At 43.1% G+C, this 12,292-nt stretch overlaps 1 protein-coding gene across 4 annotated transcripts in view; it reads left to right on the forward strand.

Moving 5' to 3' along the window:
- Window positions 1–12,292, forward strand: part of TIAM2 (TIAM Rac1 associated GEF 2) — a 196,814-nt gene that overhangs the window by 79,057 nt on the left and 105,465 nt on the right. The window contains exon 1 of one of the 4 annotated variants that reach the window (XM_053913647.2): window positions 4,906–5,047. The exons of the other annotated variants lie outside the window; for them this stretch is intronic. The gene's annotated coding sequence lies outside the window, so the exon portion shown is untranslated. Of the gene's footprint in view, window positions 1–4,905; window positions 5,048–12,292 lie in introns of those variants that run through there. 4 annotated transcript variants of the gene reach the window in all.

Genomic DNA, 12,292 nt, shown 5'->3' on the forward strand with positions numbered 1-12,292 from the left:
TTCTGCTGAAAATTTTCATTTTACCTTAGCTGAAACTCATTTTGTAGTTTTATTTTTGTTAGCATGACTTTTAATATGGATTTTATCATGCATATAAAAATATTACCATTAGTTATTATAAATCATTCTATTTAATTTCAAGATTTGGTGTTTTATACATTGTCAGTAATTGTCAAGTGTCAAAATGTACTTCTTCATTTGGCTATAGTGACCTACAGAAAAAAAGTCCGTTTAAAGGAAAACTTCTAAGAATTTATTTTAAATCTTCATACTTATGTCCCTTAATATTTGTTCATTCTTGAAAAAGTAGCTGGTCATTTGGATAAATTGCTGGGGCTTGCTTGTTATGTAATATAAGGTACCACTTGGACTTTCTAAATATGCCATAAAAATCTCTCATTTTCGTTAAAAATATTTTTTAACACACTCGATGCCTTTGAGGCACTTAGGAAAAGCTTCATGAGCACGCCCTGAAGTCTAGCTCTGCTGTGGCTGTACAGCCGTGCATACAGTACTAGCGTTGGTTCTGCGTTACATTAAATTTGCTATTGATTGTAAAGATGCACAGCCCCGGGCTATGCCCTCATTTTCTTGAGGCGGAAACGAAACGGCCTGGCATGGGAACCTTGACAGGAGCCCAGCTGGGGATTTTAGGCAGAATCTGTGAAAATTTTGCTCAGTGGGCATCGATAACCCATGGGGTGGCTTATTTTAAATGAAGAGGTTTCAACACTAAGATACAGACTGCAGCAGCCGCTGTTCTCCCTTCCGCTCACGGTCACCACCACTGCCAATGCCATTGTCATCTCTCTCTCTCTCTCTCTCTCTCTCTCTCTCTCTCTCGCTCGCTCACCGGGTATTTTTCGGGTATTTACCATGTGCCAGGTACTGTTTAAAGCAGTAGGCTTAACAGTGAACACGTTAAACAAGCTCCCTGCCTTATGGAGTTTGCACTCTCAGGCAGGCCTTGTGTTAAACAGTCTCCCTGTATTATGTTACCTAATTCTTACAACAACCCTGTGGGGCGGGTCAATTGTCCCCATTTTGCAGATTAAGAAACTGAGGAATTCAGTGACTTGTCCGATGTCACATAGCAGGGTCTGAGGTCGGGGCACAGGGACTCTAATGCCTGGCCCCTGGGAACAGTGACTGGGGTTGGGGGGGAGGGCAAATGAATTGTGTGTGTCAGTTGTACATATGTGTGGGCTTCAGCGTCGCACATGGGAGGTAAAACCCTCAAACCCTGGCCATTTTTGGTGTGGAGACCCGCCACACACGCTCGCACTGTGCTCTCGGGGCTAACTGGGAAGCATCCGGCTGCAGAAACAGACAGCCTGGACCTGTGCCTTTTGCTGAAATGGGGAGAACACTTATGTCCCCAGGTCCTATCCCTGTGGAATTTAGGAATGCCACATGAATGTTTCTCGTGCGTCATTTTCTTCTAGAACATCTTTCAGTGGTATTGCCCTCAGGTTCCATGTGTTTGAAGCCCACGCTGTTTGAAGTATTGCTTTTCCATCAAAAAAGACCAAAGTTCTTTTCAGCACAGGTGTGTACTACAGAGTCTTTTGCTCATTTGTTATTTCATCTCAGGTGTTTCTATTTGTGGGAGATTATTTACTCTTTGGTAATTTTCTTTGGATAAAAGTAATTTATATTTTCAACCTTTATTTGTTATTACTATTCTATATTTATTTATTTACCAAATGAAGCTCTTAGAATTGACTATGAATAAAGGATTATGTCTGGAGGGACATTCTGTCTGTAACTTGAATGTTTGACCTCAAAAATGAAGACTATGGGAAGGAGTTGAGCTTCTTGAATTTTAAACAGAGTGATTATTTCTGACAGCTTATATTACTTCAACAATTGTATTTTTAATGTCGGTGTTTCTTATACCTGTTTATAGAGTGATACACTTTCATACTTTTATTTGAGATAAGCGTTATTACCACCAACCTCCTTTTACGGTGAAGGCGATGAGATTCCGAAGGCTCCTATGTTACTAGGAGACAAATTGCTAACTCAGGTCTATGGTTGGAAGCCTGAGATACTTCCACTACATGCTGTGGCCATTTTTTAAATTATTATGATCTGTGATAGCAGAGTGTGAGATATTCATGTCCTTGGTGACAATGAAGTTAGCAACAATTTCTGCTTAGTCTTTGCGAGGCATGTAGTAAAACATGGTGTTTTAAAAAAATTAGCTTTATTGAGGTATAAAATTATAGATATTGTAAGTGTACGTCATGGATGTTTTATATGTATGTGAGAACATTTAAGTTCTAGTCTCTTAGCAAATTATATAATATAGTTTGTCAGTGGTAGCCACCTGGTTTCACATTAGACCCTTAGAATGTATTCATGTCATAGCTGAAAGTTTGGACCCTTGTACCAACCTGCCCCTCCTTCGCCCGCCCACCCCCAGGCCCTAGCGGCCACTTTTCTACTCTGTTTCTGTGAGGTTGACTGTGTGTGTGTGTTCCCTATGTCATTTCTCCCAAGCCTTTTATTGAGGAAATTTGCAAAAATATAGGGAAGTTGAGAGAGTTGCACAGTGAGCAATACACTCAGCACTGGAGTCATCGTTAACAGTTTGCTATGTGTGTTCTTACATGTGTCACGCTGCACCGTGTGTTTGAGGACAGGGTACTTCTGAAGTAGTAATTTACGTAATTCTCAGAGGTCGTTGCCAAGGAATTTAATTTTAGATGTTAACACGTATGTCCTGTATTATTATCTCAGAATGAAGCATTAGATAAAGTCTAGTTTTATGATTTGGAAATATTCTGGGTTTTGTAATGTTAGGATGGAGTACTAAATTGAGAGTAGTTTACTGTAGCTGGGCGAAGTCGAAAGAACTTGAAAAGCCTTACATAGTTTGAAACCCGAAGGGACTTTGTAGGCTCACAGAACTAAAGCCATTTGGGTGGCCTCAGTGGTAGAAAGTGGGACTGGCCAATGCACACCCCTGGCAATGTCTGGGGAATGTTGGAGATAATTCCAATTGCAGGCGGTTCTGGCGTGGAGAGGCACATGTGAAGCGTATCAGAAGGTCGGAATTGCCTTAAAATCTAGAAGCAGGAATAGAACGGGGGCGTGCAAATATTCCCATGCAGCCAGTTGTGCTCCTGATACTTTCTTTTTTAACCATAGAAGCCTATCTCTTTATACTTCCTTCCTCCTTCTGACATAAATCCTCTCCCCCCTGCATATCAAGGAGTAGTTCTTGTCTCAAGGTTACATGGAAGAAATACTCTTGTTTTACGCTGGCTGATGCTTTATTTTATTTTATTTTATTTTTGTCAGCAAAAATGATGTTCCTGGACCTGAAGGAATAGGTGCTCCAATAACTTGATCATTCTTTCTTCTTCCGTGTTTACCGAGAGCTTTTTTTTTAAATACACATGGAGCCGCACACGTCAGATTCACATTTTGGGAATTCCCATGTTTTCTGTTATGTGACTTGGCTTCCGTGGCAACCTTCTGACTTCAGTCCCGGGGGTTGTGGTTACTTGGGTGGCATGTCTGGCTCTGCTGCCTGCTGCTGACCAGCTGTGCGACCTCGAGGGAGTCGCCTAAGGTCTCTGGTTTCTGATCATAAAGTGAGGGGTTGGGTTAGGCAGTGTTACAGGTCTACTCCACCAGGACTAAACATCCCTTGGTTTTGTGTTCACACTGAAATTTGTGTGGAGATCAGGTTAGTTTTTATAATCAGTAGACTGATGACCTTATGGGATGGTTCTTAATTACTTGCCCATTACGATGAGAAAGCATAGCTTCAATCATATAGTAACTACATAGAAACTGTAGGGAAAAAAAACTGTGTGTTTGCACACCTATGTGTAGATGTGTGTGTGTGTGTGTGTGTGTGTGTAGGGATTCATTTTCATCAAGATCAGGAATTTAAAGCTTATATGCCTAAAGTAGAAGCTGGTCTTTAATAGTTAATAAAAATCTTGTCTCTTGCATGTACAGATCCATTCACATTTTAAAAATAGTGACAATATTACCTTAAAAAAAAGTAGTCACGTGTTTATTGAGGGCAACTTGAAAATTTCTGCTTAAGCTGTTTTCTTATATAGAATATAATTCAAAAATTGAAACATTATGGAGATATAATTCTTCCCCCCCCCCACCTAGTACCCTCTCCCCCCAAAATGAATAAAACATGATCTGAAAATGTTGCTTTGTCCTTTGGGTGTACTTTAAATGGAAGGTCTTTCATCAAAAGATGCAGCCGAACTTAAGAACACTTGAACCCCTGGTCTGTCACTATGTAAAAGGCAACTTCATGCATGTTTTTGATAAACTAGTGGCCTGTTGGGATAATGACTTCCAAAGTAGGGCACGGTAGCTCAGCTAACTTAAAAATGGAATGACTCCACCAAGGTGGCCAGAGTAAGTACACACCTGGTATTTTGCAAATCCCACAATTATTCTGAAGGGCCGTTCTTGAGGCAGGGCTTTTAGGACCGTAACATTCCAGCTGTGGTTTTGGAGACAGAATGTTTGCTACCGCTTTAAACATGCGGATGGTAGGTGTGTATTCTTACGGCTCAAAGTCTTAAAAAAAAGCAGCTGAGGCTCCCTTCCAGTGAGTAAACCTTTATTCAGCGAACTTGGGAGCTACGTTCCGCTGGAACGTCGGTGGTCATTCTGGAATGTGGTTCCAACAGCCGCTCAGTCATGGGCGAGCCTGGCGGCTCCGAGGCCTGGGGGCAGGCAGTTCTGGCTACTCGCTTCAGGCAGCCCATGGAAAACCACTTTCTGGTTAAGTCTGCATCATACCCTTCCACCAATGGAAAAAATTGAACATGATGAGGGTGTGTAGCTGGCAGACAAAAATACATCCAGCATTGCACAGGATCTGTTTTTAGCTCCTAACGGCTGAGCACTTGAAGTGTTAGACGCTGTTTCCTGCCTGACCATGGGCAGACAGCAGGGAGAGTTCATGGGTGTGTGTAGAGACCTTGACTTTGTGAAGCTTTTTCTACTAATTAAAAGAATCTGAGAAAAACTGGCTCCGTCCAAAGGTTTGGCAAAGGTAAGGTTATACATGTTTATTTCCCTCCAAATTTTTACGTGAGATATAAATGTTTCTTGACACGCACCTTTCGGCAGTGTTTTCTTGTGTGCTGATTTTTTCTTTGTTTTTTTATTATTTTGTACTGAGGCTGTACATATTGATGTGTATGAGGGAATGTGACCTTGATATCGGAGTGTCTGTATGATTTTAAATACCTACTGGTGATTTATTGTAGTTGCCCGCACCATTTTACTAACTAATTCTCCAAAAGCTGATGACGTTGCTTTGTGTGCGTTTATTTTTCCTGGTATCTCAAGAACGAGTCAGCTCTCAGTCTAATCATGTTAAGACATTAATGACTATTACCTTATCTTTACCAGGACCAAAAGGAAATTAAAATGTGGCAGAGTTTGTATTCTGTTGTTTCCTGGCTGTTATGTAACCTTAGTTTTGAGTTGCAGGAGCTACTTGGTTGCAGTTTCTTTTCAGACTTGTAATCTGAGGTTCACTGTTTGTTAATGTTTGTGCTGAGCTTTTGTCTCAGATTTTCTGAAGAAAGAAACGGAATCCCTTGTAACTGAGTGTGTGTGTGGCGGGGGGGAGGGTACTTGTTTAAGCAGAATGAATGATTGATTCATAACTTAATCCTTCAGAGGCTGCTCATTCATTAGTTATTTGTCTCAACACGGACTTTAGGAACTTATCGGCAGGGATTGAGGAAGCCTGGCTTGGCCTAGTACTGCCTTTGCTTTACGTTAATTTGGCCAAGCATGTAATTCGCAGAAAATTGGTAGGTGGAGAGACAGGAATAGGAAGCTTTATTGAAGTTGTTATAACTTGGAGGATTATTTATAGAATTTCTGGAAAGTAAGGGTACAGCTGAACAGCTGCTGGAGTTTTTCCTAACACGGTGAAGCATTTCACGGTGGCCCTAAAGTTTTCAATTCCCTTGCAGTAGGATGAGGTTATGAGTTATTCTGGGGCAGGCAACGTGTGTTCCTCTTCAGTGTCTTCCGGGTAGCACTCAGTGGTATATCATGCACCACCAGTCCTTCATTTCCTTTACAGAAGTGTCTTTTAGGGGTGCAGGAATGGTGAGTGCTGCCCAGGAAGGTTCGAATGAACAGATATGTTGGTAACATTTTCTTTATTACCTTTTCTTTATTAACGATTTCCTTTGGATCTAGAATGTGCTGCTGTGACAGGCAGCGACCCCCTGGAGCAGGCACAGAGCATGCCTTGCCTGCCTTCTTCGCTGGCAGATTAACACTTGTCAACCTTTGATTTTTCCCAGAGTTCGCAGACAGAGACTCATGTCTCTTGAAGAACGTAATGACTCCAAGTCATACTGACCAGACTGTAAATAGTGTTTTGAATGCAAATTGATAACACCTTTGTTTCAATAGTGTAGTGCAGAAGCAGTGACTTGCAAAGCCTTCTCCTGAGACCAGGCCTATTCCCGCTGGCCTGGACGTGCAAGATAAGGGGCAGGCTCCTTGCCAAGAGATTATGCTTCCTAAGTGGTCCTCCACTTAACCACTGAGTAAAACAGATGAGGCTGTCTTGGTGGTCCAAGATTGTGTTTGAGAAGAGCCATGTTTCTTGTCCAGAGATTTAAGCGTAGGGCAGGGGGGTCTTTACAACCTCTTCCTACTGTAGACACCGAATGGCTGTGGGAAGAGCATGGAAGGAAGCCTGGGGAGAGCCCGCACGTCTCCACTATCTCGTGGCCCATGTGGCTGTGTCCGCTCGCGCTGCCAGGTCTGGCCCACTTTGTAAGATTCATTTACGTGGAGAGAGTAAGCCACCCTAGTAAGATCACTTAACTGTTAGGCTTTTTTAAAAAAAAATTGTCCTTTTTATGGAATATTTAGAACATATCTTTTGGACATTCAAAATAAGTTTAAGTGGTACTTTGTATTTTTCATTTGACATTAAATGTATCTTAGATTACAGTCAAGGTAAACATGGCTTTACTGGTAGGACTTAAAAAACTATTAGGGTACGGAATTGAAAAAAATATCAATAATATTAGATCCAGGAGAACATAATAATAGTGTCAGATAAATCTGAATTTCTCACTGTTGACCCACAAAAGGGCTAAATGTTGTGTTTATGATCGTTTGAATTCCAGTAGTGATGGGCTGACTGTTGTTGCTCAGTCCTGCCTGAGACAAGCTGACAGGCGTCGGGAGGCTCCGACGTCCGCGTTTGGAAAGTGGTCTGCACTCTATTTCCAGCTCTGTGTCAACCGGGGTATTGCAGAGCTGAAAATGGACCTTAGAGACCTTCTCCAATGGGAAAACTGAAAAGCTACAGAACCGAACTAGCTCATCCCAAGTTACTGCGCTGTTCAGTGGTTGATCTGGGATGAGGTACCAGGTATCCTGTTAGTCCTTTCCCAACACTACCTGTTCTTTAATCGCAAATACTTTGGCACATCCTGATATATCTTTGTAAATGGACAGAGATATGTACGTATGTACACGCACATGTATGTGTGCACATATGGACCCGTGTCTGCATGTACACATGTATCCATTTTGTTTCCTCCTTCCCTACCCTTCCTCCTCCTCCTCTCCTCTACTTACCTACCTACTCACCAAACCAGACAGATCTAACCCTCTAATCAGAGACAACACCAAGACTTTCTTTTTTCTTGGATCCTAATGAAGTTCAAAGCCGTCCACTCAGTTGGTGGCCGCCCTTCCCCTTGACTGTGGCCGGAGAGAATTCTGGGTGCACGTGTGTTACTCTGACCTCTGGTGATGGGGCCGCTTTGATGAGACTTCATCTGCCAGTCCTCTCCTCTGTCCTGGTTTCAGCCTAGATTAGCAGGGGTTTTTTCCCCCTCTTCAGTGATCCCATTCCAGTAGAAGACTGTTTTTGGTAGGTCCCAGTTTCCTGATAAGAGATAGGTTATGGGAGGGAACAGAAGAAGGGCAGATGGGCTCTCGGTTTTAGTGCCAAGGTAATGTAAGGCGCTTTTGGAAAAATAAACTTTCCATGGACAATGACAGACAGAGTTACCATTTGACCCTAGGAAAGGGGTGTGGTAGGTGCTGCAGATCGTGTCAGGAAGAAGTTGATCCAGGGCGTTCCGAGGACTTAAATAAAGGTTTCAAAATCCCGGGTCTCTTTAGGACAACTTCGGGAAGCAAAAATGACCCTTATCCTGCTCTGGTTCCCAAGCGTGACACGTCTCCATCTCTGCAGCGTTGTTAGTGGGGGACTCGCAAAGCACCCGTGACGAAGGGCTAAAGAGGAACGGAGTTCACAGGCTCGGACAGCTAAGCGTCCATATGACTAAAGCCAATTAGAGGAAACTCTGAATAGAAATGAAAACAGATTTGTTTTCAAGCTGTCTGGAGCCACTCCTGGGAAGTGGAAAAAGGCATCATAAAGACAAATGAAAGGAAGCATTACACAGAGACAGCCATGAACCAGGAAAAGCCATGATATTAGGAGGAAAGAGCTTCACGACCAGTGTACGTGAATTTATGGAATACACCCACACTCACGTACATGTCTATGCATATATTTCATCGAAAATAGATAAGATAATCACCCACGAATCAAAAACAACCACCCAAATGAAATACAAGACAATGATAACAGAACCCCAGAAATAACGGGAACCTAGCAAAAACCTCCACTTTTTATTTTCACATGAGACTTACAGGGACAAAACAGAAATGACCAGAATACACAGTAATGAGCAAGTTCCTGAAGACTTCCTCACTGGAGCCGGTGCTCTCTCATGCCCTACCACGTGTATGTGTTGTCAGTTTCTCCCAAACGTTTTTTCTGAAGTCTCTCTCATCGTACAGGGTGACTGCTCTTGGGACACTTCCTCCTCGTGTGCACGAGAGTCCTTCCCCCTTGGCTACTCAGGGACAACACTAGCAACTGCCCCCCCCTTACCTGCCATAGCGGATTCCTGTCCAAGCATTCCCATTCCCACGCTGGGATGTCTCCTGCAGGTTTGCATGCCAGCAACCACCACGGCCTTTATCTCCTCCCAGCTGTCATCTGATCCCACTGTTCCCCTGTATGGGAAAACGGGAGCAAGCTCTCTCTGTTCATCATCTTCGCCTTCACTGACCTCATCCTCACACTCACTCCGACCTGACCTGGCTTTCTCCACCCCTGCTCTGCTCTGGTCCAGTTCACAGACAACCTCTAGGGCTCTGTTCTCAGTCCCTGTTCTATCGGCAGCATTTGACTCTTACTGGAAGTTTCCTCTCTGGCTTTAAAAAAAATTTTTTTTTAATTGGTTTTAAGGGCAACATGTTCTCTTGGTTATCTTTTAATTTATTCACTGACTGCTTCTTCTTCCTTGTGTGTTTCTCCTTATTTCTTTGACCTCTTCATGTTGGGGTGCTGCAGGGCCTCTTTGCGCCTCTTCTCTGTCCTGGGCTTACTTATTCCTGTGGAGAGCTCATCTTGTGTATGTTTTAAGTAGCATCCTCCTATGGATTATAAGTTTGTACCGAAGGCCCACTTTCGACTCTACCTGTGCACTCAATGTTGTCTCTGTAACGTCCGACAGGCCACTCAAACCTGACACATGCAGAAACCAACTCGTCTTCTTCCCAAGCCGGCTCTGCTTTGCCTCCCTGTTCTTACAGTGGCTTAGACTGAGCATTGTGTCATTGTCCTTCACCTGTCCCCACACACTCCCACGCACCTGGGAATCCAGTTGGCTCTCCCTTCAACTCTCTCCAGACTCAGACCTCTTCCTGTGCTCTCACCTGACTCCCACTCACATCATCTCTCACCTGAGTTAGCCTGATGGGCCCCACGGCTCCCACTGGGCTGCCCACAGTCCAGCTCCACGGGGCAGCCACAGTGCGCCCTCTGGAATGTGCCCCGTGATGCACCTTCTCTAGTCATGACCCTTTAATCATGACTTTGAATCTCAATGTGAAAGCCAGAGTCCTTAAAATGCCCCTTTGGGCTGCATTCCCTGGCCCCCCTGTGCCCTCTCTGGCCCCTGCTGCTGCAGCCACGCCGGCTCCTGCCTGTCCCACCTCTCCGGGCATCAGCGCTTTCTGTCTTCGGCTCCCAGTGCTCTTTCCCCAGAATCCATGCGGTCTCCCCTCCTGCAAGTTCTTCTTAAATGTCACCATTCAGTGAGACCTTCCTCTAATTTCCTTCCTAAAATGACAGCACCATCCCCTCGTGTTGCCCATATCTCCCTCCCTTTCTTTATTTTGTTCCTAGAGTACTTCTACTGTATTTTGCCGTGTATGATGCATACTTTTTTGCCCAAATTTTTGAGGGGAAAATAAGGATGTGCATTACACATGGGTAGTACTAATTCCATATCTATATAAATACTTTTAATTCTTTTATTTATGCTTATGCATTAGAAGTGGAACTCTAGAAAGCAATAACGATATCTGTATGCAAAATAATGCCCTGGACTACAATAATCAGTTTTGTTTCTAAATGTAAATAAATAATTGAATTAAAAAATTAAAATGAAAGATTTTTTTTCCTGAAAGTGGACCAATAACATGGGTGTGCACTACACATGGGAGCATGTTATACATGGCAAAATACACTACTTTCTAACATACTTATTTTCCTTGTTTATTGTTTCTCTCTCCCCACCATACTAGAAGCTCCATGAGAGCAGGGGTTTTTTTTTGGGGGGGGGGTCTTTTTCCTGCTGTATCCCCAGGGCCTGGAACTGTGAATAGCATAAGGTAGCTACTCACTAAACGTTTACTGCATTGATTGGTGAAAGCGTATCCTACATAGGATACCTGATGCTGTTGCTGGAGCAACCTAACGTAAATGCTAAATATCACCAAGCTGCTACTTAAATAGGTAAATTATGTATTTTATAATATATGTGTATTGGGGAAGCAGTTTTTAAATTACTTAGCATGAGATGACATTGAAGCATCAGGAAGATGTCCCTTGGCTATTCTGTGTTCTGAGCACCGCCGCCCCCCGCCCCCCGGGTCTTGGCCGCCATGGCCGATCCCCCCAGCCTTTGTGGGAGGTATATCCTAAGTTATCATTGATATTTAGGATAATGGCATGAAGCCTAAACTATCAAGAAAACAAAATTTTCGTTTGGGCAGTGTTGTTTGTATAGCAGTGGGGAAAAAAGTGAATACATTTTAACTTGAAGCTCCTTAGTTAACTGAAAACTTCAGAGTATTTCATTCTTACTCCCGCCCTCTGCTGTGGAAGCCTTTTGCTGTCTGGAAAAAAAGACACCTGGAGCGAAGACTCTTTTCGACGCCTTGTTTCCAAAAGAGGCACAGATCACAACCGTTCTTCTGAAAGGGGAGCCTGAATGTTATGCTTTTTAAAAAAATATGGAATGATTTCAGATTAAAAAGCATAGAAAATTTTAAAATTATTTTGATGTATATGTTAAAAAATCCAAAAAACCTAAAAAAGAACTCCAGGTTTGAATCTTAGCTTTGCCCTGAGTGACCTCGGTTAAAGCTTCCTTTCCCACGAAACAGGGGTCAGCATGGACCTGTGGATACTTGTGGCCCAGAGCGCTGGACGCAGCGGCTCAGAATCAGTACCATCACTACGCGAATCCTAACCAATCTCTCTGCAGGTCCATTGACATTAGGCAGCAATTTTTAAAACAATCCTGTAAATTATGAAATTTAAGCTATACCTACGAATACTTTTATTTTTCTGAAAGTTTTTGTAAAGTTGCTAGCTGAAATCTTAATGAGGTTTGTTGTGAATAATCATGATTTGTGAAAAAATTCAGCAGTGATTGGCTCGCTTTTAAACACAGGCGCAACAATAACGTACACTGTTGCCCTAAGACAGAGATGTATAGAAAGGAACTCTCAAATCGGGCTACCAGCCAAGCTGAAGTAGAAAAGTTATACATTTAAGGGTGCGAGGAAAGCATCTATTTAAAATGAGGGGGAAACGTGTGGTTTAAGCCTGTTCATTTTGTAACTTAAATGGAACAGTGTATAATGAAGAAACATTTTGCCAAGAATAACTTGGTACAATTACCATGGTGCATTGTGGTTGCAGACTGTGAACGAGGGTTAGGAGTCCGCGCCTGCCCCTGCAGTACCGAAGCACGCGCCCTACGCCCAGGCCTCCGCCTCAACGAGAAGCCGTGTGGTTGCAGCCTGTGATTCCAATGCACAGCCTTCTGTGTTCACCGTGGTGTGGCACTTGGGATGTGGCTACCCATGCCCAGACCCAGTGTTTTTTGTGGAATGGCCATGTTCATAAAAGTTTAAAAAAGAGAGGTGATTT

Source organism: Desmodus rotundus, chromosome 11, assembly GCF_022682495.2.
Source record: "Desmodus rotundus isolate HL8 chromosome 11, HLdesRot8A.1, whole genome shotgun sequence".
NCBI lineage: Eukaryota > Metazoa > Chordata > Mammalia > Chiroptera > Phyllostomidae > Desmodus > Desmodus rotundus.